The sequence below is a fragment of the Stigmatopora argus genome, chromosome 17 (assembly GCF_051989625.1).
Source record: "Stigmatopora argus isolate UIUO_Sarg chromosome 17, RoL_Sarg_1.0, whole genome shotgun sequence".
NCBI lineage: Eukaryota > Metazoa > Chordata > Actinopteri > Syngnathiformes > Syngnathidae > Stigmatopora > Stigmatopora argus.
Window position 1 is genome coordinate 13621647 of NC_135403.1, and position 22830 is coordinate 13644476.

General features: G+C 44.3%; 1 protein-coding gene across 2 annotated transcripts in view; it reads right to left on the reverse strand.

Annotated features, from left to right (window-relative positions):
• Nucleotides 1-22830, reverse strand: part of dpp6a (dipeptidyl-peptidase 6a) — a 75249-nt gene that overhangs the window by 40258 nt on the left and 12161 nt on the right. The window lies entirely within an intron of this gene.

Sequence of the window (22830 nt, forward strand, 5' to 3'; positions counted from 1 at the left end):
CCCCGACTTGAGCTTGCGTGTCCACGAAGGAAGCTCGCAAGTTTGACTTTTTTTTTTTCTGCCTCAGTCAATTGTTCAATTAACGATCAGGATCGAAAAAAAAAAAAAAAAAAAGTCAAATTGGATTGGACGTCAGTCGCTGTCAATGCCGGTGAAACGTGATTATTCATTACTATTAGCGACAAAATAAGCGTGAGGTATAAGGATATATGTATAATCATTTTTTAATTTGAAAAATACCAAAAAAAATGAATTGGAATGAAAATGGGGATTGAACCCTCGGACTCAGGATTGTGAGCCGAACGTACAAATCACTTTTCACCGTGCCAGCCCTTTTTTTTTTTAATATGTATTTTTTTGTTTCGTTTCTAATGACGTTATTCATTGGCTTCCTCTCAGTGGAAACGGACAGGACTGCCGCCAACGCAACGAGCTAACGGCTTTGACGACCGCACGCGCCGTCTGATGAAAGCGATATGCAAATAGAGCGTCTGGCCCGACGACTGGGGAAAATAAAACGCCGCCGGCGAGTGGCGCGCTTTCACACAAAGCGACAAACAGTGGACGTATTTCATCTCATTAGCACGCTACACGGACTTGAGGATGTACGCCGTCAAACTTCGTGGGCGGAAAAAAAAACACGCCGGCTGGTCTTTTGAATGTCGATTGGCGCTGACGGAGGCGCAAAAGCTAGCGAGAGGGCGCCGTAGACACCGCCATCCACCAAATTGGATTAAAGTGCGTCGTCAGTATGCTAACCAAACGGAGGCGGCCTTTGAAACTGGGTCTGGACGAACGCTAACCGGAGGGCTAACGCGCTAGCTGAGGGTTGTTAGGTGTCGTCGTATTTACGGTTTTATTACGTGTGTCTGCCAAGATGGATTTGAGGTCTAGTTTGACTAAAATGTATACTTTCAAGGTAAAAAGTTGATAGTATTTGAAGGATAAAATATCAACTATTATTGCCATATCATTAATGTAAGTACATTTCATTTCATTGGAAACTTGGCTTGTATTTTTGTTCCAATAACTACAACAGACTAGCATGCCGTGGTTCCGTTTGATTTTGCTGACGGCGCATTTGAAAATTCCCCGAACAAAAGCGTGCTTCCGAGCGAAGCGTCGCGGGAAAACAAACGTCCGGCGTTTCGACTAATTCTCCAGCAAAAGTGCTGAGCTCAAAAATGAGAGCTCCGACGTCCCCGAGGGTCCCCGAGACAATGGACCCAACTTTTCGCGGCGTCGCAACCCACGCGCTACGTTCCCACGCTTCGTCCCGACCTTAAAAACGGGCCGAAGCGCAAAAACGACGGTGCGGGAAGCTCATCTGTCCGACCGAAAAATGATCCTGTATTAAATGAATTGCAAAATTAGCCAAATGTAGCAAAGTTAATGAATGAAAATGGGTGCATTGTCAGCCATCCCTCCCACGTCAAACGGATTGGACACCTCGCCAAGAGTTAAACGTCAGCAAGAAAGACAGAAGCGTCATAAAAATCATGATGTGCTAACATCTTGATTAATGAGACGAGAGTTATCTCGCATTTCCTCTCGTGCCACGGAAATCAAAAAATGACAAATCACCCCCCCGGCTAGCGCTCGCACAAACGCATCAAAGATGAATGAATCCATAAAACGCATACGATTACAATCTGCCGCCTCGACCTCACGAGGCGGTCCGGCTAACGGCGAATGGCCGGCCGGCCGGCTCGGAGTACATTTGGCGCCACCTTCGCGGCGGGGCCGCCGACGGGCTGGCCGGGTAATTGCGCGACGGAGGCGGCCGCGGCGGGCGTAATTGAACATAACGAGGCGCTTTTGTCTGCGAGCTGGCGAGTCCGGAGTGCAAAGGCGGACGACGGTGTCGCCGGAGGGAGGACGCGACCTCCGAATGAGCCCGGGCAGCCGTTGGAGCTTAATTGACTTGCGGAGGAGTGCATCATGGGAAAGCAGACCCGAGCGAGCGTTTAGAGATTTTTGGCGGAAGAATTCAGCCCCGGGCTTCGCGAATAAGCTGAAATTTTGACGGGCACGAGTACATAGACTCTGAATTTAGATCTGAATGGATGCGAGGTGGCGACAGGACGGCCATTTTGGTTCCAATTGGCTCTAGTGGACATCATTTTGGACATTTGAATAAGCCTTACAAATGGTTTGGAAACGAAGACGGTTTCACAAATCAACATGGGATTTGTTGGGCATGTCAATAACAAGGAGGACCGCCATTTTGGTTCAAAATGGCTCCCGTGGGCAAGTCTCAAAATAAAACATTTGTGAATTTTTGGGTGGCCAATTTCACCAAGCAAAATGAAGTCTCGACAAATGAAGAAGTCTACCAAATTCGGATACTCGTGTCCCTCACCAAATGCAAAAATTTAAGACTATAAAAGCCCATACCTGTCAACCTCTGCCGATAACTGCCCTTATAAATGATTATGATTCCCCTTACAAACCCCCCCAAAAACCTTACAAACACCGTACGAGTCGTACGGTGTTTGTAAGGTTTTTGGACGAATCCCGAAGGAGAAAAGTTCTTGGGACTTTTGTTTGACTCCACCCCCGCTGGGAGAAAGCCGCCGCGGAAATGTCAACGCGGCGAGCGCAGTCAGACTGTCAAAGCGGGCGGGGAAGGAAGAGCACACGGATGAACGATCACAGCCGCTACCTACCAACGCGGCGGCGAGGACGATGACAGACTCGTAAATGAAAGACTGCTGCATTTTTTTTAACCCTTGCCTCCTCTTTGTTCACCGCCGGCGGCGTAACTGCCAAATGAAAAAAAAATTTAAAAACGAGAACTAAATCCCTACACTTTTGTTTTGAGATTTGCCAAGCAACAAGTGGACGAAGAGCTTTTAGTTCTTGGACGGCGACGGGAAGACCGGCGATCCGTAATGAGTCTCCTCGGCTGCCAAAATGGCGGCGGCTTGGCGCGGTTGCAAGCGGGAAATAGTAGGCGCGAATTTGGCTGGCGGCGACGGGCACGGATTGCAACTTGGGAAGCCAAAAATAACATTTACCTCTGACAGGTGTGCACAAAAACACACAAAAAGTGTCCCACTCAAAATCATCTGACAACCTGCAATTATTTTAAATGTCAAATTTGAAACGAAGACAAAAAAAATGGACAATTTGCCTTCGACACGCCAAAATATAACAAAAATGACCATTAAAAGCACCACACTACGTCACAATACTAAAAAATTCAATGAGGCAAAAATAATACCGTATTTTCACGCCTATAAGGCGCACATAAGTCTTAAATTTTCTCCAAAATAGACATTGCGCCTTATAATCCTGTGCGCTTTATATATGGACCAATACTAACATTTTTATCACGATAAAATCAAATAAATCAGTGGATAGGGTACACCATCCTCTACAGGTCTCACAACTACGGCAAGCAGCACCCTGACTCTACTATTTTCCCGTAGAAAAAGTACTGCGCAGTGACTGCTGGGATATATAGTTCTTTTGTCAATACACCCAATGGATTGTGGCCTGGCGATCGGCATCAACACAGCTTTACGAAGCATGGACGCTAGCTACTAGCTAGCTACTATTTGCGAATGGATTGTGTTTTTAGCGTGTGGGTGTAGCGTGCATGTTTAAGCTGGTATGTTTTGCCATGCCTGGCTGCGTCTATAAAAACGGTGCGTCCTTAGTGTGTTTAAAATACAGAAATAGCACTCGTTACTGACACTGCGGCTAAAAATACGATGCGCTGTATAGTCGTGAAAATACGGTACCTTGCAGACAATATGATTTTTCATACAATGTCATTTTGTTATTTTGAATTGGCGCAAAATGAACGGCAAATATCGGAGAGCCCTGATCCAGTTGTCTTTGGGGCGTTCCGGGTCCTAAAACTTAAGTATTCTTTCCGTCTGAAACGGGCGAGGCCCGGAGACAAACGCGCCATTAACAATGCGACAAAACGGCCGTGCTCGTTATCGCCGCCATTAAAACATAAATATTTGATCGCGGCATAAAAGGCCTCTCTCTCACACACGCGCACTCGCGCTGAAACCAAAAATCCCGGGATGGCGGAGTGTTTGCTAAACCTTGCCGGGCGGCCTTTTGTGACCTGGCAGAATAAAAAGTATTTCCTTAGCGATCGGTTAGAAGTAAAAGGGCTGGCGGGTTTTGGTCCATCTACTCATGACAGCATAGCTGTCAACCTGGGCCAATTGCTTCCCTTATTAATGATTGCAATTCCCCCAGTTAAGCCATTTAAAAAAACGTACAAGTGCAACATGGCACATATTTACGCACATAGGGCGCACTTAAAAGTCTCCAATTTTCTACAAAGTGGACGGACGGGGTGCCCAATCAAAATTCCAGATTCTATCGATGTATGACGCTGACAGTCTGGGTACATTGCTTGCTGACGCGCTATATTTTCGTCAGCTGCCAGTGACCGAGACGATCCGGATTACAGCCGAAATGGGTAAAACCAGATCGGTTTGACAAAAAACTACTTAAAAAAAAATCCCGTACAAGAGTTGTTAGACGGCATACACAAAAAAAACTTATAAAATACGGGAAAAACGTATAAATTCACAGGTATGTGACAAACATTTTTCATGCTTACCAGCGAAAATCCCTTTGCAGGTCGAATTCACAACGCTTTTAAAATTAAAACGGTGAACCAAAATATGACTCATTTCTAGCAACTTGACAGTGTGCGTATTCTTAGGCTAAACATAAATTGCAAAGCATATTGCCCAATCGAAACCGGAGCTAAAATTTCAAATACTACTAGTTTTGGAGAAATTCCCAGAAACCGCTGAAACGTACGCGATTAATTGATCCGGCAGGAGTCTATGGACACGAAGCTAGCGTGCAAACGCGAGGACGACCCACGTAGCATGAGCCATTCTAACCGTGCAATCTGACGTTCTGCGTTTCCGGTCGATTCCGAAAAGGCGGTTGATTTTAGTTGGCAATCAGAAGCTCTTTCACTGGGGCATCTTGTTGTGAAGCGCCTGATGTTTTTCTTTGGCTCAGCAGGCATCTGCGCTGACACGGAACACGCTCGACGAGTCACATTTTGCTCTCGACACGCTTTCCAAACAAATGCGCTCGGCGCGGCGGGAGACCGTCTCCCGGATACATGCCTCGGAACGCTGTTGGAAAGTCCACCTGAGCGGGGAGTGCTTAAAAAGACAAACTCGGAGTACGCCAGCTTGGCGCATAGGGGCTCAATCACGACCGAGTCACCGAAAATGAATGAGATGCATTGCCCTCGCCATTCTGCAAAATTGCAGACGGCGGACGAATCAAAAACAACTAGAAGAGAAGGTGAATCGTCTCGGGAACTCGTGCAGAAGTTTGAATATAATTTCAATCGAAGGCAGGAACGGGGACAATGTGAAAAAAAGAAGAGAAAGGGGTCGGGTGGAAGCGGGAAAACATAAGGGTGGAAGTGGTAGGAAGCAGGATAACATAGGATTGGAAGCTGGAAAACAAAAGGTTAGGGAAAGGAAAACAATAGATTGGAAGTCGTAAAAAACTGAGGGGAAAGTGGGAAAACAAAAGGGTGGAAGTGGGAAACGTCAATTCATTTTGACCCATATGGAGATATGGATTTTTGGGCGGGAGCATGTCGATAACTATTGCCAAAAGGAAAGGGAAAACAAAAGACTGGAAGTGGTAAAACGAGGGAAAGTGGGAAAACAAAGGGTGGAAGTGGGAAATGTCAATTCATTTTGACTGGGAGGAGATATGGATTTTGTCGATAACTATTGCCAAAAGGAAAGGGAAAACAAAAGACTGGAAGTGGTAAAACGAGGGAAAGTGGGAAAACAATGGGTGGAAGTGGGAAACGTCAATTCATTTTGACAGGGGCGATAGGGATTTTTGGCTCCAGCCTATTGATACTTATTGGGATGCAAAGTATTGCAAAGCAACCATCAATGTATTACACTCCTGTAGGGGGGTGCCGGAGCAAAAGAAAACTGCAACGATACACAACTAGACCACTAAACGACAACATCGGCTGATTACGAAATGAAAGAACGTGTTCTAGCTCGGGAGTAAACGTGGGTTTAAGTGTCGACGTTGGCGCCCCAACCTGATATCGAGTGGGGTGGAGTTTAACTTGGCGGGTGGACGGACGGCGGCGGGCTCGGTGAGTGGCGCGGGCCGGATTGAAACGGAAAGCCGCAGGGAAAGATTGATGGCGCCCGGCGGAAAGCCTCGCCGTTGGCTAGCCGTTCGGCGCCAGATTAGGTCGGACGGCATCGGTATGCGGGATCCGTTGTTCCCTTTACCCTTTCAAAGATATCGTCCCCTGGGGATCCAATATCGACTTTCTGGCTGGGAGTTGCGTCCGAGCCACGCTTTACCTGGCGCAACCTTTTAGAAGATGGCCAATCTTTCGGGTGCTCGTTAAGGAGACGCCTGGCCTTGTGGATTGGCCCTCGTAGTCACGTTCCCAAATTCCCGTCCTCCAAATGACTCTTTAGCGAGGAGCCGTGTCCGAAAACTATTTGGCGCGGCGAATAGAGCTTGTTAGTTTCGGTCGGACGAGGAAGGAAAGAATGGACGTGGATGAGGCGACAACGTGTACTTAGCCAATCTCATTAGTCGGACTCGTCCGGGGACGGAGGCGCTTTTGTTCCAGCGTGTCATCGGCTTTTCAAAAACGTGCGTTCCGGGGATGGCCGCCAAGTCAGCCAGAGAACAAAAAGTCTGTCTCTTTGATTCTGCCTTTTAAGAGTTCCAGCCTGTTCACGACACAAACTGACATTGGCCAGATTCCGATCTTTTTTTTAAGAGATACTTGGCATATTCGACCGATTACAGACATTCCTTTGTCTTCCAAACTCAGGTTGGGTCTTGGTCTAGACCAGGGGTGTCAGACTCGGGTTGGTTCGCGGGCCGCGTTAACGTCAACTCGATTTCATGTGGGCCGGACCATTTAAGATATAATATTTAGATTATTTTTTTATAAATGGAACTAAAGAACTGGATTAAAAGCCCTGAATATTCAGTGTTTTATAGATCTAAAACAATGTTTATTTTAGCTTTTTTATATATATTTAGATTTTACAAAATGATTTTTGAACTAAAAACCCAGAAAAAATGGATTAAAAAATGACAATTATTGATTTAAAAGGGGGAAAATCAGGAAATTTAATATACATCTATACTCTTCATTTGAATTTGATCCTAAAACAGAAAGTCGGCACTTTCCCGGGCCACACAAAATGATGCGGCGGGACAGATTTGGCCCCCCGGGCCGCCAATTTGACACGTGCTCTCGACAAATTTGGAAGGTCTTATTTCTTCTCCATGCAAGGCCTACTAACATTACTTGCAAAAGTCTTCATTTTTACTTGATGCCAGTCAGCAGTGGGTCACTTGCAAAAAATGCAACGCGAAAAGGGAACCGCCCCAAACGTGTTTTGGTTCTGACCAATGAAAGCCAGCGACGGACGACCTCAATCCATCTCAGTCAATTCCAATTTTAAGGCGAGGCTCGGTGGCAATTGCGATTCTGAAAATAGCGAACCAACAAAGAGTCGGAAAGATGTCCGCCACTCACCCTCCAGAATCTCTTGGCCGTCTCCACCCGGGAGGGCTTCCGACCGAGGCCCAGCGGCGTGGCCAATGCATGCTCGAACATCATGGTGGCGCCTCGCTCGTCTCGGCTATTCTGCCCCGCGGTCTGCCTGGTCCGATCAACCCCTTTTTGGCGCAGGCTCCGCCCCGAGCCATTAGCTCGCAAACAAAAACAACGTCCGTCTCCGAAGCCGGGCGCCCCTTAATCGACGCTAATGGAGTCCGGGTGGAGACGGCCCTTTGGACCGGGGGGCTCCTCCGGGAACGTCCTCCAATAAACCGGGGCGGGATTTATCGAGGCTGCTCGCCGTGACGGGGGTAATTCAACACCTGCGAAGGGGCCGCCGCAGAGGGAACAATCAGTGCTAAACGGTTTACTCCGCCATTAGAGCGTCAACACGGCGTTCCAGAATGGGCCGGCCCCAAGCAAAACGAGGACGGCATGTAACTGGAATTCACAACATAGATTTATATTCATTATTTATTCATTCGCGATCATAAACAAGGTCAATGGTGTGCTTTGAAAGCAAATTTTACTCTATTATTATTTTTTTCGTCCATCGCCGTCCACGAGTTGATCCGATTCATTTGAAGACTCGCGATTAAAAACCTACTGGCGCACCCCGAATGATTTCTGACAAGCGGACTGGTGATTAAACCCAAGCGGCACCCTGTGTGCAAATAACGTGGGTGTGTGTGCACAATGTGCTGAGTGACTCTTAATAAGCCCTCAATTCCCTGGCGACACCAAGGCGGGTTTAAACTAAAAAAAATCTCATCTTTTATCAAGAAAGATCTACCCCGAATTATCCGCACACACACACGTGGCCGTTCTCATTTCAATTTGGGAAATTCTCTCTGGCCCGGGGCTTTACCTCATTACAATAAAACACGCTTTTAATCAGGGGAAGCCAAAAAAAACGGCATATTTAATCCCAAGGCAATCACCAAGTTTTAAAGCGGGTGTCCGAACTACAACGTTTTTCTTGACCCGCCTCTTCCGTAAATGATGAAAACATCAAATCCGGCCTCCAACACAATCCTAAATTCAGACAACATTCGCTTGCACTTCTCAGATTCAACACTAGATGTCACGTGTCCCCCTGCAATATTTCCAACTGTAGAATTTCACTATTAAATTCACATTTCAAAAAAGAACCCACTGTACACTTATTTGTCCTTAGATAGGAGTGTGATTGGTTGTTCATCTGAGCGTGCCCTGTGATTGGCTGGCAACCACTTGAGGGTAACCCCCCACCCACGGCACAAAGGAGGGCTTTTCTCTGGCCGTTCATCAAAGCGCGGCGGCCAATCTGTGTTTGCTCGGAAAGCCATGAATCATTGATGAGCGCCATCAATCTGCGCCGCCGCTCGGACGCCGCAAAAGGGAAAACCAGAGCGGACAACGGAGGGGTGGAGCTTAAAGTCAAGGCTACAGACGTACCGCTAATTAGCAAATTTGTAGCAGAAATGGATTTGCGACTTGATTTTTTTTTTGCAGAGTAGAGTCACATTTTACATAGAAATCCATTTATTTTCCGTTTCACTGGGCCAGGGGGGTGCTGGAGCCAATCCCTACCAACTATGGATCCCCTGAATTGATCGCCAGCCATTGGCAAGGCGCAATAAAACAAACAAACAATCACACTCATATTTAAGGACGACTTAAGATTGTTCAACCAGGTTGTTTTAGGAGGACACCGGACTACCCTAAGGAAAACCCACGCAGAACATGCAAAAGGTCAGACATCTAGTCCATTTTGACTGGGAGGTCTGGCAGCAATCATTGGCAACGAAAAAACAACTAGACTTTCTTTCTCCAAACAAAACTTTTTTTTACGCAATTCAGAAATCAACACAAAAACAGGGACTGTTTCCCCAAAAATCTTTAGTTTTTTTTTCCAATATTCAAGTTTTATTTATTTATTTATTATTAGCGACAACCAACGAAAAACGCTCGAGAATTTTTCGCTTAAAAAAATCTGTGATGAATGTCAATTATTTCAAATGTGTCCCGTTTTAATCTATTTTGTTTACTAATTTGCTGCCGCGGACGTCCAATCCATTTTAGCCGGGAGAGGCTGGCAGCGAATCATCGGGTGAACGGGACGTCACGGAAAGGCGATAACGAGGCGCAAAAAAAACGACTGCCGAGAGCATTTGTCTGAACATAGAAAAGTAAATCAACATTTGTCGTGCTGCCTTCACTTCCCATCCGAGAGTCATTGCTCACCGGGCGCCGTGCAATCTATCCGCGACAACAACAAAAATGAAAAAAATAAAAAATAGGGGGTGGCTGAAGCAAAAGCGGGAGTTCGTTTGTGACGGCACTTCTTCAAAGCTCAATGGCGGCCGGAGACCTTGAGTAACGGCGCCGGCCGGCCGGGTCAAAGATGGCGAGGCGGGCCGACCAAGATGGCGCGTGAGTGACGCCCCGACGCAAGTCTGGCGGTGACATCGTTCATTTTGGAGGATCGATCGGCAACAAAGTGAGCCGGCGATGAATAATAGATTGATGATGCGAGCGTGCAATTTTCAAGACGGAAATCACCCCATGTTAAGTCATTTCCGCGTTTCCGCGGTGACAAAAAAGTCACCCTTTGTGTTCTTCGGAGGATATCGATTTACATCGTTTTTTTTAATAGGCCGAGTTATGCCGCTGCGCAGTGAGGATACGGAATATGACAACCTAAAAGACCTGATAAAAATTTGTAAGATCGAGTCCAATTTTCATAATAAGACTTGAAATGATTTGTTTCCTCTGTAATCAACATATTTATGAAATAGCAGCATTGCGCCACTAAATTGTCTAACGGACGTGCGACGTGCAAAAATAGTCCATAAAGGAATTAAGAATTCAATCAATAATGTATGATAAATCACCCACTGAATGCCACGTTTGGTTTGAAACAATACCCACCAACTACGTCCAATGATCATAGCCTAAAACAACACATAAATAACCTTAATAAAATACATATTTCAATGATTATTATTATTCACGTACACCCAAACACAGACTTTCCCAACCAGCGAAATGGCAGTCGTTCTTCGCGGAGGAAAAAGAATATGTTATATGTTACATATTCAATAAGGCTAATGAAAAAAAACATGTTTCAAGCTGCGCTAGACGTTGCTTTGGCGCCCCAGTGCTGCTGTTGTTGTTGTTGAGTCACCTGTGACGCTCCTATCGGGACTCGGCTCTGTCTATTTGATCTCAGAGCCACCCAAGGAGCCACACGTGGCTCTCGAGCCAAAGGGTTTTGTCCCTACCCCTGTACTAAATCAATTTTTGAAAGCCAGATTTTTCCCGTGACCGGACGTTTCGTCGAAAGACGTTTGGTCGACCGGACGTTTGGTAGAACGGACGTTTGGTAGAACGGACGTTTGGTAGAACGGACGTTTGGTAGAACGGACGTTTGGTAGAACGGACGTTTGGTAGAACGGACGTTTGGTAGAACGGACGTTTGGTAGAACGGACGTTTGGTAGAACGGGTTCGCATGCAATTGATAGATTTTAACATTGGGTTAATAGGGATTTAATGACTATTATTTAACATTGAGTGAATAGGGTTAGGGTTAAACAAATGGAAGTCTCGTGACTCAAACCTCGGGACTCGCGAACCCGGCGACCAAACGTCCGTTCTACCAAACGTCCGGGGACCAAACGTCCGGGGACCAAGCGTCTTTCGACGAAACGTCCGAGTACCGATTTTTCCTTGCAAAAACGGCAACACTTGATTTGCGCCCGCCCCCTCCTCCAAAGAACAATTCCGGCATTTTTAGCATTTGCGATATTAAAATTGCGAGCGCACTCGGGCGGGCAGACAGGCGGGCTTTATCGGTTCTTAACGCAAAGTGCAGGCGGCGAGCTATTAGACGGCCGACTTAAGTGTGACGAGTCGGGCTGGGAAAAATACCTAGGTGGTGAATCCGGCCCTCCCGCGCGCCAAACGATGCGCTCGCGGGTGGCAGCTTAGTCTCCGGAGTCTCGTTATGACGCCGCCGATTGGCCCGAGACGAGGAGATGGCGAATGATGGCGAGGAATTGAGATGTTTGGCGTGTCGAGAGAGAGAGAGAGAGAAGAAAATAAAAAGGCCAAGGGAGGGAAAAGTACTTCTCGTTCTTTTGGACTTGGCTTTGGAGTTTAACGGCCTAAACGTTATCCGAGGAGCCGTCGAAATTAACGAGGGACGAACCGCAGAGGCGCTCGTAAAAAGGAGACAATTATTTAGTTTCGGGTTTTCTTTGTTGTTTTGTTTTTTAGTTTCAATGTCTTAATTAAGTATGCAGAGTAGAAAGGAATAGAATATTTTTCTGGGGCTTAAAATATACATGGAGGATTCTGAGACAACATATTTTTTATAAACATGTAATTCATAAGAATAATGATGGTTATTCAATATTTTTATGAATATATAATTCATAAGAATTAATGATGGTTATTCAATATTTTTATGAATATATCATTTGTAAGAATAATGATGGTTACATTTTTCAAATTCATTCATTTACTAAAAAGTATATGAATAGTAATTGACAGAAATATGTGCTGTGGTAATTATTAAAAGGATTGACAGGGACGTCCATTCCATTTGACCTTGGAGGGTTGGCGTCAAAGGTCAAAGTGAGCCGATGCGTTAAAAAGAAAATCAGCTATTTTTCCCTTCAAAAAAAATCGAACTGTTAAGAGATTTCGATGACGGAGAAATGCATTGAAAGCTAGCCAACAAACGATTGGTCTCTGAGTAAAACACCACATGAATGGAAAAGTGCATTCAAAGGCTTTTTCAAGGGAAATGGGGGAGGCATGGCGGCCCCCCCAACCACATCGCCCGCCCCTTTAGACCACGTCAAAAAGAGAACGGCGCTATTAGCATCGGCGCCACGTGCTGCCAACTCTTCGTCTGAGATTGATGAAGCCGGAAGATAAATCACTGTTTATATCGATTTCAGCTCAGTCCAGATTTACGCCAGACGGGCGGCTTGTCGTCCGACGCGCTTTGATCTGTCGCCTGGCCATAATTTTATTTTTTGATTTTTTTTGCTATGGGCAACTTGGGCGATCGCCTGGGGCGCCATTTATTTGGGGGCACATGAGACCTTGACTTTTCTTTTGAGCAGATATCGAGAATATAGCCTGCCTTGTATTGGATCAAAATGAGTTTTCTTTGCCAAATTTTACCTATGCTCGTTTTTGATAAGCATCAATCATATATTCTTGGGAGTGATCCATTTTCCAAAAGCGCACTCGCTCTCCCGTGACAGTGATCCGCCAAACTGCGCGCCTTGGATGGAGAGAGCAACAGCGCCGCCATGTGGAGGCACGACCAAAAGGCACATTTGATTTCCTTTCATGATTGGAGAGCCAATCTTAATGAATTGGTAGTCAAAATTTACTAGTAAAATGACATAAACACGCTAAGATGATTTTTAAAGTGATCCAAAAAAGGCTTACCGTATTTTCTCGCATATTAGCCGTATTCGCGTATAAGCCGCACCCTTAAAATGGCCTTAAAATGGTTGAATTTTACAATCTCTCTCGTATAAGCCGCCACATTCATGGTTTTAACATGTGTTACAATTTACGCATGATAAAAAAATTTAATGTCATTCATCAGAATACATTTTGTTTACAATTTGATCTGTTTATCTTTTCTGGATTTTGAAATAATTGTCATGCGCTATGGCGTTTCGTGCATGTCAAGTGTAAATTGTGCGCATATAAGCCGCACCCTTGATTCAGTCATCCTTTTTTTAGCGACAAATACGGCTTATATGCGAGAAAATACGGTATTTAAAAGCGTGCGGTTGTTCTATCGCTGTCAGCGAGTTCATATTTCATCATAATTAAGGCGGCTCATAATATTTTGGCACCTTTCAGGCGAAAACACGACGTACTTGACAAAGTGCCGCACCCTAGTGGCGGCTGGCAGTCGTAAGTCATCCGTAATTTCATTCTGTCTAATTAACGCGGGAGCGACGACGACAAGATGATGTAATTACACGCGCGTATGAAGAATATTTTTCATGTCTTTCTGGTGGAAAATTTCCGGGGCCTGCGAGTGGCTTTAATTGCATTTATTGGCCGGAAAGAAAAACAGAAAAGAAAATACGGCTCTGTTTTGTGATAGTAATCAAGTTACACCACAAGGGAATATGTTTGGGAAATCTCCGGATAACTGATTCAAATATTTTTTTTCTTTATTTGATATTTACTGAAATAAAGTAGACGGTGAAATATCCCCCTAAAAATCACCAACGGGAGCCGAATCAAGTGTCGACTGAGTGAAAAATGTGCAAATATGTATTTTAGCATCCGTGTGGAGGCAAAAAAATAAAAAAATAAATCACATTTGCGAGCCCGTCGGTGATTTACGACAACCGCGATCTCATTTCACGCCGCCGCGCTCCCCGGGATGCGCATTTTATTTCAACTTGGGTTCTCGCCGTTGACGGGCGTGGGCGTCCAATCCCGAAAAAGTGAGAAAAATGTTAACATTTTAAAAGGACACCAAATGTCTGCTTCGGTTTTCTTTGAATAAAATGTTTAGTTTAATCCGATAAATCGATGCAAGTACTACATTTTAAAAACGTCTAAAATATAATACAAGCGCCTTATTATATATACACACATATATATATACACATACATATATATAATATACATATATACATATACACATGTATACATACATATATATGTATGTGTATATGTATGTATATGTTTTTATATATATATATATATATATATATATATATATATACATATACACATACATATATATAATATACATATACACACACATATATATACATACATATATATGTATGTGTATATGTATGTATATGTGTATATATATGTTTATTTATATATACATATATATAAACATAATAATACAAGCGCCTTATTATATATACACATATATATTTTTATATATACATACATATACATATATATATACATACATATGTGTGTATATGTATGTGTATATATATATATGTTTATATGTATATATCTACACACATATATACACACATACACATACATATACACATACATATATACATATACACACATATATATATAAATATGTGTATATGTGTGTACATATATATGTTTATATATATAAACATATATATATATATATACATATATATACACACATATATACTTATACATATTTTATCGGCAAGTTGTTTATTGACTAAATGGGCTTCTGTCCCAATTCATGTGTAAATTTCAAAATGTGTTTTTTTCTCTCCCTCGAGTTAACCGAGATTGGAGGCGGGGCTTTATGACGACGGCTCGCTCCAGGTGAAAAATGGCCCCCATCAGAGCAAGGTGGCGGGCGCAGCGCCAAAAATTCATGGCTTCTCTCTCTCTCACACACCTGAGCTTTTTATCCTCACCTCTCTCCCGGGCACCCCCACTAAGCCCCACCCCCTTCTCTGACAAGGTCAAAGCTCGCCGAAATCTCTCGTCGCACCACTTCTGACGCTTTCCCTCTGACTTTGCTCAAAAGCAACCCCACAGACCCTTTTTTTATGATGAAGATGATTGACAGCAATACCGGGTCAAAGTTCCTCGGCGTCCAAAACGGCAATAAAACGCTACTTTCGTGGCATCGGAGCTCCTCAACTCACCCCGCCGTTGACTTTTAGAAAGAAGAGGCGAAACGTCGACTTTTGGTATTTTGCATATTTATCTTTGAGTAGAATTTCCTATGTATTTCCCATGGCGGTGCCTTTTGACATCCATTTGAAAAGTGGATTTTCCTGGATTTCACACTTTTGCTTTTCATTTGAAAAGCATCCGTACTTCCCACACGGGAGCCTTCAAAGTGTCAACCTTACGTTTATAAAATAAAATAAAAAGAGCAAACTGGCATTTGAAACGGCAGCACCCGTCAAACTCCTAATTTAGTCTATTTTCATAACTGGGGAAAAATGTGACATCTGGAGTGGAAGATGGCGAGGAGGGCCGATCGCCGTCCACGTCACGTTCGACAAAAGTGCCGAGTCGGCGACATTTTGCGGCGTGGGGGAAGAAAAAGCGGCTCATGCGGCAGAATACAAAAAGCCGGTGTCAGGTCTTTGTATTCTTTCTTCTGCCGTCCGTATTTTTGAAGCAGGCTGCCTTTTATTTTCTTTTTTCTTCTTTTCCTCTCCAACTGTAGAGAAATCTGGAGCCGGATCAAATGAGTCATTTTTGTCATCCAATTAGAAAAGGGAATCAAAGGCAGAGCGTGGCTGGGTTCAATTCAGACCAAAAAAATGAGAAATATGCAAATTCCAAAAGAAGCGATGCTCCAAAATGAGGAAATGGAGTGATAAAAGAACTCTCTCGGGGTGATCGCTGAGGATTGATGACCAATCGCTTGTGGACGCCCAATCACAGTCAGACGGGAAAAATACAAAAATATACTAAAGTATGAACGAGTGCTAAATGTTAATCGTTATTTGTTCATTCGCCTTCTGCATATATGTACTCATGAGCCGCCATTTGTTTTACCAAAAAGCTGCACCAGACTATAAACTATACTCATAATACAACCATTTTTTTTCCATATAAATATGCTGCACGGCCACGGGTTCAAAGTGGGAAGAAAAATATTAATAGTATTTTAAACCAACCAATTTCATCACACGGTCGGCGCCGACCCTGGTACACGGTCGATTGGTCGCCGGTCTTTTGGTCGCCGATCTTTTGGTCGCCGATCTTTTGGTCGCCGGTCTTTTGGTCGCCCGTTGTCACGGTCGGGGCGACCAAAAGACGGCGACCAAAAGACCGGCGACCAATCGACCGCACACGATAAACTATACTCGTAATACAACCATTTTTTTTCGTATAAATATGCTGCACGGCCACAGGTTCAAAGTGGGAAGAAAAAATGAGCGTGTTTTAGTCGGGAAATGACAATATTTTAAACGAACCAATTTCATCGCAAGGTCGGCGCCGACCCTTCCGCTCCAAACGCCTCAGACGTCTCTCGCCGCGAACGAGCGCCGATCGGTTCCCCCGTCCGTCGTCTGTGTTTTATCAGCCGAAGCCGGACGCTCGCCTTAATTGCGCTAATGAAGACGAGCGAGCCCGCCGCAGTCACGGCCGATTAGTATGCGCTGGGCGGCGCCGCCTTCGTGCTCGGCGCCGGCCAGCGCATCGATCGGCGTCGCCGCTGTCGCTACCGTTGGCTTTCGGGGAGGACGGCGGGTGGATTAGCGGAGCCCGGACGACGACCCGCCGTCGTCCGGGGCTCGCGGTCGGAACGGGAGAATGGCGAGCCGTCCCATCGGGCCCATCGATCAAACCCACGCGCGGCGAAACAATCCCTTGGCTAGCTTGGCTTTTGAAACCTCGGCTATCCGTCATTTTTGACGCCTCCAGAGCAAAAATCCACTTCGGTAAGACGTGGAAATGTTGTCAGGGTTGCCGTTTTTCTCAAGTTTTGAAGGGAGTGACAAAAAAGTGAAAGGTGGAGTTACAAGAGTGACATTTAAGACTTTTACAGAGCGTTTTATGACCACTTAGAGTGGAAGGTTATGGCCGCTGTACTTGGGCAAATTTCACAGTCCACCTCGCAGAAAAAATTCCGCAAGACGCAATGACACGTTTAAGATCAGATGAAAGCCTATCCCTCATACTGATGAGAAATATATATTAAAAGAAAGCTAATTTATACAAGTTTATTTTTGAACGTTTAGTTTTGTGCTTACGTACTTATTTTGCTACTACCATGCAACTGTGATTAAAAACATTGTATGTACAAGGTTAAGGTATTACATTTGCTATATTTTCAATTGAAATGTATAACTATAATTTGAATCAGATTTTTGTTATATTTTTGGGGTGATGTGTTAAACTTGATGTCTAGTTTTTCTAATTGCTGTTTTGTGCTCTGCATTTTCAGAAGAAAAAAAGAATATTGAATATGTCTCTTAGTATTACTTGATTGCAAATGTTTAATAGTTTTAATTGTATGCTGGGAAGGTTATATTTATTAACATTTTTTACTTAATATAATTTGAATTTTTACTAAGTAATTTCACATTCATAATTTGGATTTTTATTAAGTAATTTCACATTTATACGCAAGTTCTATTTTTTCCCTAACCCTAACCCCTCCCCATCGGATTGGTCGCCAGCAACGTCCAATCCCCCAAAATCAAATGGACTACCTTGAACGAGGACGAAGAAAAACGGCCGGGAATTTTATTTAGGGGATGAGCACGCAGGCGTAATGGAGGCCGCCTCTCATTTTCAATTTCAGCGTCTGCGGCGCCTCGTCAAAAGCGGACAATATGTTGGAATTGCCTCCTCGGACCGCCGGGACGTTCGTCTTTTTTTATTTATTTTTTTTATCCAGTCTTCTCCCCTCTCTGTCTTTTATTGGAAAGCCGAGGGGGCGCCGACAAGCCGGCAGCGAGGCCTTATGAAATCAAAGGTGGGACGGGAGCTTTTATTACGACAGCCTGGCCGCCGCGGCGCTCTTCAAATAAACGTACGTGCGTACGACGTTTGGCCGCTAACGACGGCGATGGACGTCCGATGGTGTTGAAGTCGGAGGGTGGCGTCTCGTTTTTTTAGCAGAAAAGATTAAATGAATGAGCTTTTTTTAATCCAAAGAAATCGAATACTATTTTTAAAAAAATCTCTCAAAAAATATATCTACCTAGATAAGAGTAATGCAAGTTGTTTTTTTAAAGATTCTTGTGGTTGATATCAAAATGGCAGACTTTGGGCATACTGTCTTTTGAGACTTTTTGTGGGTCTATTTGTTAGAGACAAGTATCGCAAATTCTAAAAAAAACATATTCCTATTTCAAAAAGAAATGCAAAGATCCCCCAAAACGACAGAAAAATCTAAAATGGCCGCTTCAAACTGGCAGACCGTTTTGTGCATTTACTCAAAAGCGTAAGTTTACCAAAAATCCCGAATCTAAGTAAATGGTCAAAATCCACTCAAATTTTCCTCTTAGAACCCGTCCTCATACTTTTTGGGGAGATTTCCTCATTGGAGGGCTGAATTATTAAATGCAAAAATATGACCTTGGGCGTGCTGCGAACAAGTTGTTTCAGAGCGCGCAGCCAAATTATGCAAATTGTCCGTTTTTTCCACATAATAACCAAAGCGGCGGGGTGAAAGGGCACCCGGGTTTCTCGGAGAACATTTTAATCGCCTTAATTCAGCCCCCAAAACATTCGTTACACAACTAATTAGATCCATTTCCAGCCACGCGCACCTGTCTACGGTTAAAATTCGGCTGGCTCCGCCTCCCCGACACGCCGTGTTTCGACTTTGAAACATTCCGCTGTTAAATCGGTCGTTCTTGACGATCGAATTTGTTTTGGCGGTCGGTTTAACGAGTTGAGGTTGGGCACGCGAGATGGAAGTGAAGGGCGAATCGTCCCATCAGTCGTCGCAAAAGTCACGGCCGAGTGTTATGAATGGGATGGTGGTGGAGGGGGGCATTCATTGGCCCTCGAAAATGAGGATGATGATGATGAAAAGGTCTTTTGTGGAGGTGTAGTTGGAGATGAAGGACGACGCGTGAAGAAAAATGAAAGTTGGAGGGGAAGACAAATTGCAAAATGGCGTCAGGAAAGCATTTCTTTATATCTCCTTCATGAATAATTAGCTTTCTTAAAATGGTCTTACTATTACTTTGTTTTCCAAACATTAAAGTATAGTTCATTTTGTAGTCTAATTGGCTTTATTTTGTCATTTGATTGTGCCTGTCTGACTTACAATGGTGACTTTGTCATCATTGTATTTTTTTTTTTATTGAGTTCTATTTTATTTGAGATATATTGTTTATTTCCTTCTGGTTTATTATCGGTTGGATTAAACCAATTCAAAAGTAGAGTCGTCAAATATTCCGCCATATTGACGCAAATCATTTTCATTACGCCGTGTCGAAAAAGCTCACGGGATAAATAAATCAAACTTAAACTCGATGGGACGGCCCTTCAAAATAAGAGCAGAGAAAGACAAGCTGCCAGTCTGTCCTTAGCGCCTCTACCACCCGTCCCCCCGCATCGTCCCCCACCCGTCCTCCAGACCACTCCCCAGAGATTAAAAGCGTGAGCGACGTGCCGGACGAAGCAATGGTCCAAAGCCCCGCCCCCCTCCGGAGACGGACTCATCCCGCAAGATGAAAAAGACCACCGCCGTCTCGGGAAACGTGGATGGCGTCCGAAAGCGGCCGCCGGGCTATTTAAAGACACGCTCCGCTCCGTGTTTGTCCAGGCCAAACAAAGCACGTCCCGGCGGGGTCGACGGCGGCGCCGGCAAACATTTCATCCGCATCGGCGCAGGCCCGAACGCCGTCTATTTGCGGCGTCAATTACGCGTCGGGTAAAGCCGCCCGGGTTCAAACGTCCGGGCGGGCGATCGTGCTTGGCGACGGCTCGCCGTAAACACGGCAAATATTGGTTGGCGTCGGCTCGACTGCGTTTCATTGACTCGCCGCGGCCTGCTTTTCTGACAAATCAACAGAAGGAATGAAAGCTCGCCGTCTGAGAAATATTGGACGTCAACGAGAAGGCAAATTCTAATTCCGCCGTTGGCCGACGGATGCAAAATGTCAGCGTCTAGACCAGGGGTGTCAGACTCGGGTTGGTTCGCGGGCCGCGTTAACGTCAACTCGATTTCACGTGGGCCGGACCATTTTAGATATAATATTTAGATTTTTTTAAAATAAATGGATTAAAAGAACTGGATTCAAAGCCCTGAATATTTTTTTATAGATCTAAACAATATTTATTTTAGCTTTTTTTTTTTAAATATATTTTTAGATTTTACAAAATTATTTTTGAACTAAAAACACAGAAAAAAATGGGTCAAAAAATGACAATTATTGATTTAAAAGGGGGGAAATCAGGAAATTTAATATACATCTATACTCTTCATTTTAATTTGGCCGGACCATTTTAGATATATTTTGATATATATTTTTATAAATGGATTAAAAGAACTGGATTAAAAGCCCTGAATATTCAGTTTTTTATAGATTTAAAACAATGTTTATTTTAGCTTTTTTTAAATATATTTTTAGATTTTACAAAATGATTTTTGAACTAAAAACAGAAAAAATGGATTAAAAAATTACAATTATTGATTTAAAAGGGGGAAAATCAGGAAATGTTATATATATCTATACTCTTCATTTTAATTTGATCCTAGAACAGAAAGTCGGCACTCATGATTTACTTTCCCGGGCCACACAAAATGATGCGGCGGGCCAGATTTGTCCCCCGGGCCGCCACTTTGACACATGTGGTCTAGACCAAGGGTGTCAAACTGTTGGTTCGTGGGCCACATTAACGCCAACTCCATTTCATGTGGGATTAAAATCAGGAAATATAATATACTATACAATATACTTGATTGGAATTTGATCCTAAAACAGAAAGTCATGATTTACTTTTGCGGACCCCAGGACGCCACTTTGACAACGGTGGTCTAGACACTGGACATTGTCACCCCCGTCTGGGTTCCGGAAGGAAACCGCGCTGAGCGTTCTCGGATTTCCCCAGAGGAAGCGAGATTAACTTCCGCTGGGCCTAAAAACGGATACGAAGGACGATTGGAAAAGCGAGTTACGATTAGCATTCGGCGAGGCGAGTGCTGGAAACAACAGATGTGAGGCTCCGCTGGAACGGCTTCCAATTAAAAGACGGAAGACTCATCGTCATCCTGAAAAGCAGTCATTTACTCCGACAAAAAATGACTCATTAGCGTCTACTCCAACAACAAAAAAACATGTCAATTTAGCCAAAACGCTCTTTTTTCTATCAAACGGCGAATGCTTTCGGGTCATTAGCGGTGCTTGTCAGTCTGCTGTCCAAAGTTTTAAAGGTGCTATGAAATTAAAGGCATGTCAAAAAAAATGGCTGCGCTAGTGTCAATTTAGTGGCCAATCCAAGACAAATCCTACTTTATGTATTAATGCGATACCGTATTTTCTCTCATATTAGCCGCATCTGCGTATATACCGTACCCTTCAAATTGCCTTAAAATCGTTGAATTTGACAATTTTCTTGTATAAGACGCCCTGTGATTCACAATTTTCACCTCCATATTCATGGTTTTAATAGGGAAAATCTTAAGAAAAATCATCAAAGTCATTTGGTATTTTTGAGATATTTTATCAATTTGTGCGCATATAAGCCGCACCCTCGATTCAGTCATCATTTTTTTGAGCGACCAATACAGCACATTTGTGAGAAAATACGGTAATCGATTTTTTTTTTTTATCAATACTCTGTCTCCAACTATTACACGATGCTAGCTAGCTACGTTTAGCTTGCGGTTTGATTGAAAGCAGCCAGCTGAACGACAGCAACTAATTCTTTGCCCCCTATCAACGTCCAAAGCAGCTAACGAGTTCAATGATACAAAGTGGCGGTGGCCCAATGACGATATCGCTGAAATCTCATTAACGGCTTAATTTGCGTATCAAGACAGTGAGTCAGAAAATTAAATCGTGCACTTTTATGAGCTCTCCTAGATGAAAATGTCGCACTAGTTTGGCGAAAGTTCCGATCGGAACCGCCGCCGGGCGGGAACGCCACATCAAGCGCGGCTCCCGATCGATTAACGACGGCCGTTTTGCGGACGAAGTGGGGGGCCGAAGTTTAAACCCGGCGGAGGGCGTCTCTCTCCGCGGGCCCATGTTTGATTAAGAAGCCCGTTGACCTTTCCGAGGCGGCGAGGATTGGAGGGGATGCGGCGAGATGCACTCTCACCTGACAGCCTCCGACTTAAAGCTTCTCATTATGTCCAAATTCCATCAATCGGCCAGGCTTTTCTCGCCCGTGCACCGCCGGGGGAGGAAAAAAATGGAAATGTCACGGACGCGGAGATGAGAGGAAGATGTCACGGCGGCGAAAGCGTCGGGAGGGTAAAAGGGGGGGCGGCGACGGAAGGTGAACCGAGCCAACGCGTCGGCGGAAAGCCATTCTGAGTCGAGCGGCGGACGGACGGACGCTCGTCAGATTCGTTGCGAATGACAAACGGGAGTCGGGGTTGGACATGCGGCGATGTGGAAACGGAATGGAAAAATTGAGGTGAAATAGAACCCCGCCAGAATAAGACAATGAATTATGGACCCTCCTAGTGTGAAAAATGTATTTTCTCGCATATATTAACCGCCTCCGGGTATGAGCCGAACCCATAAAATGGCCTTAAAATGGTTGAATTTGACAATTTCTCTCGTATAAGCCGCCCCCTGATCCACAATTTTCACCTCAATAT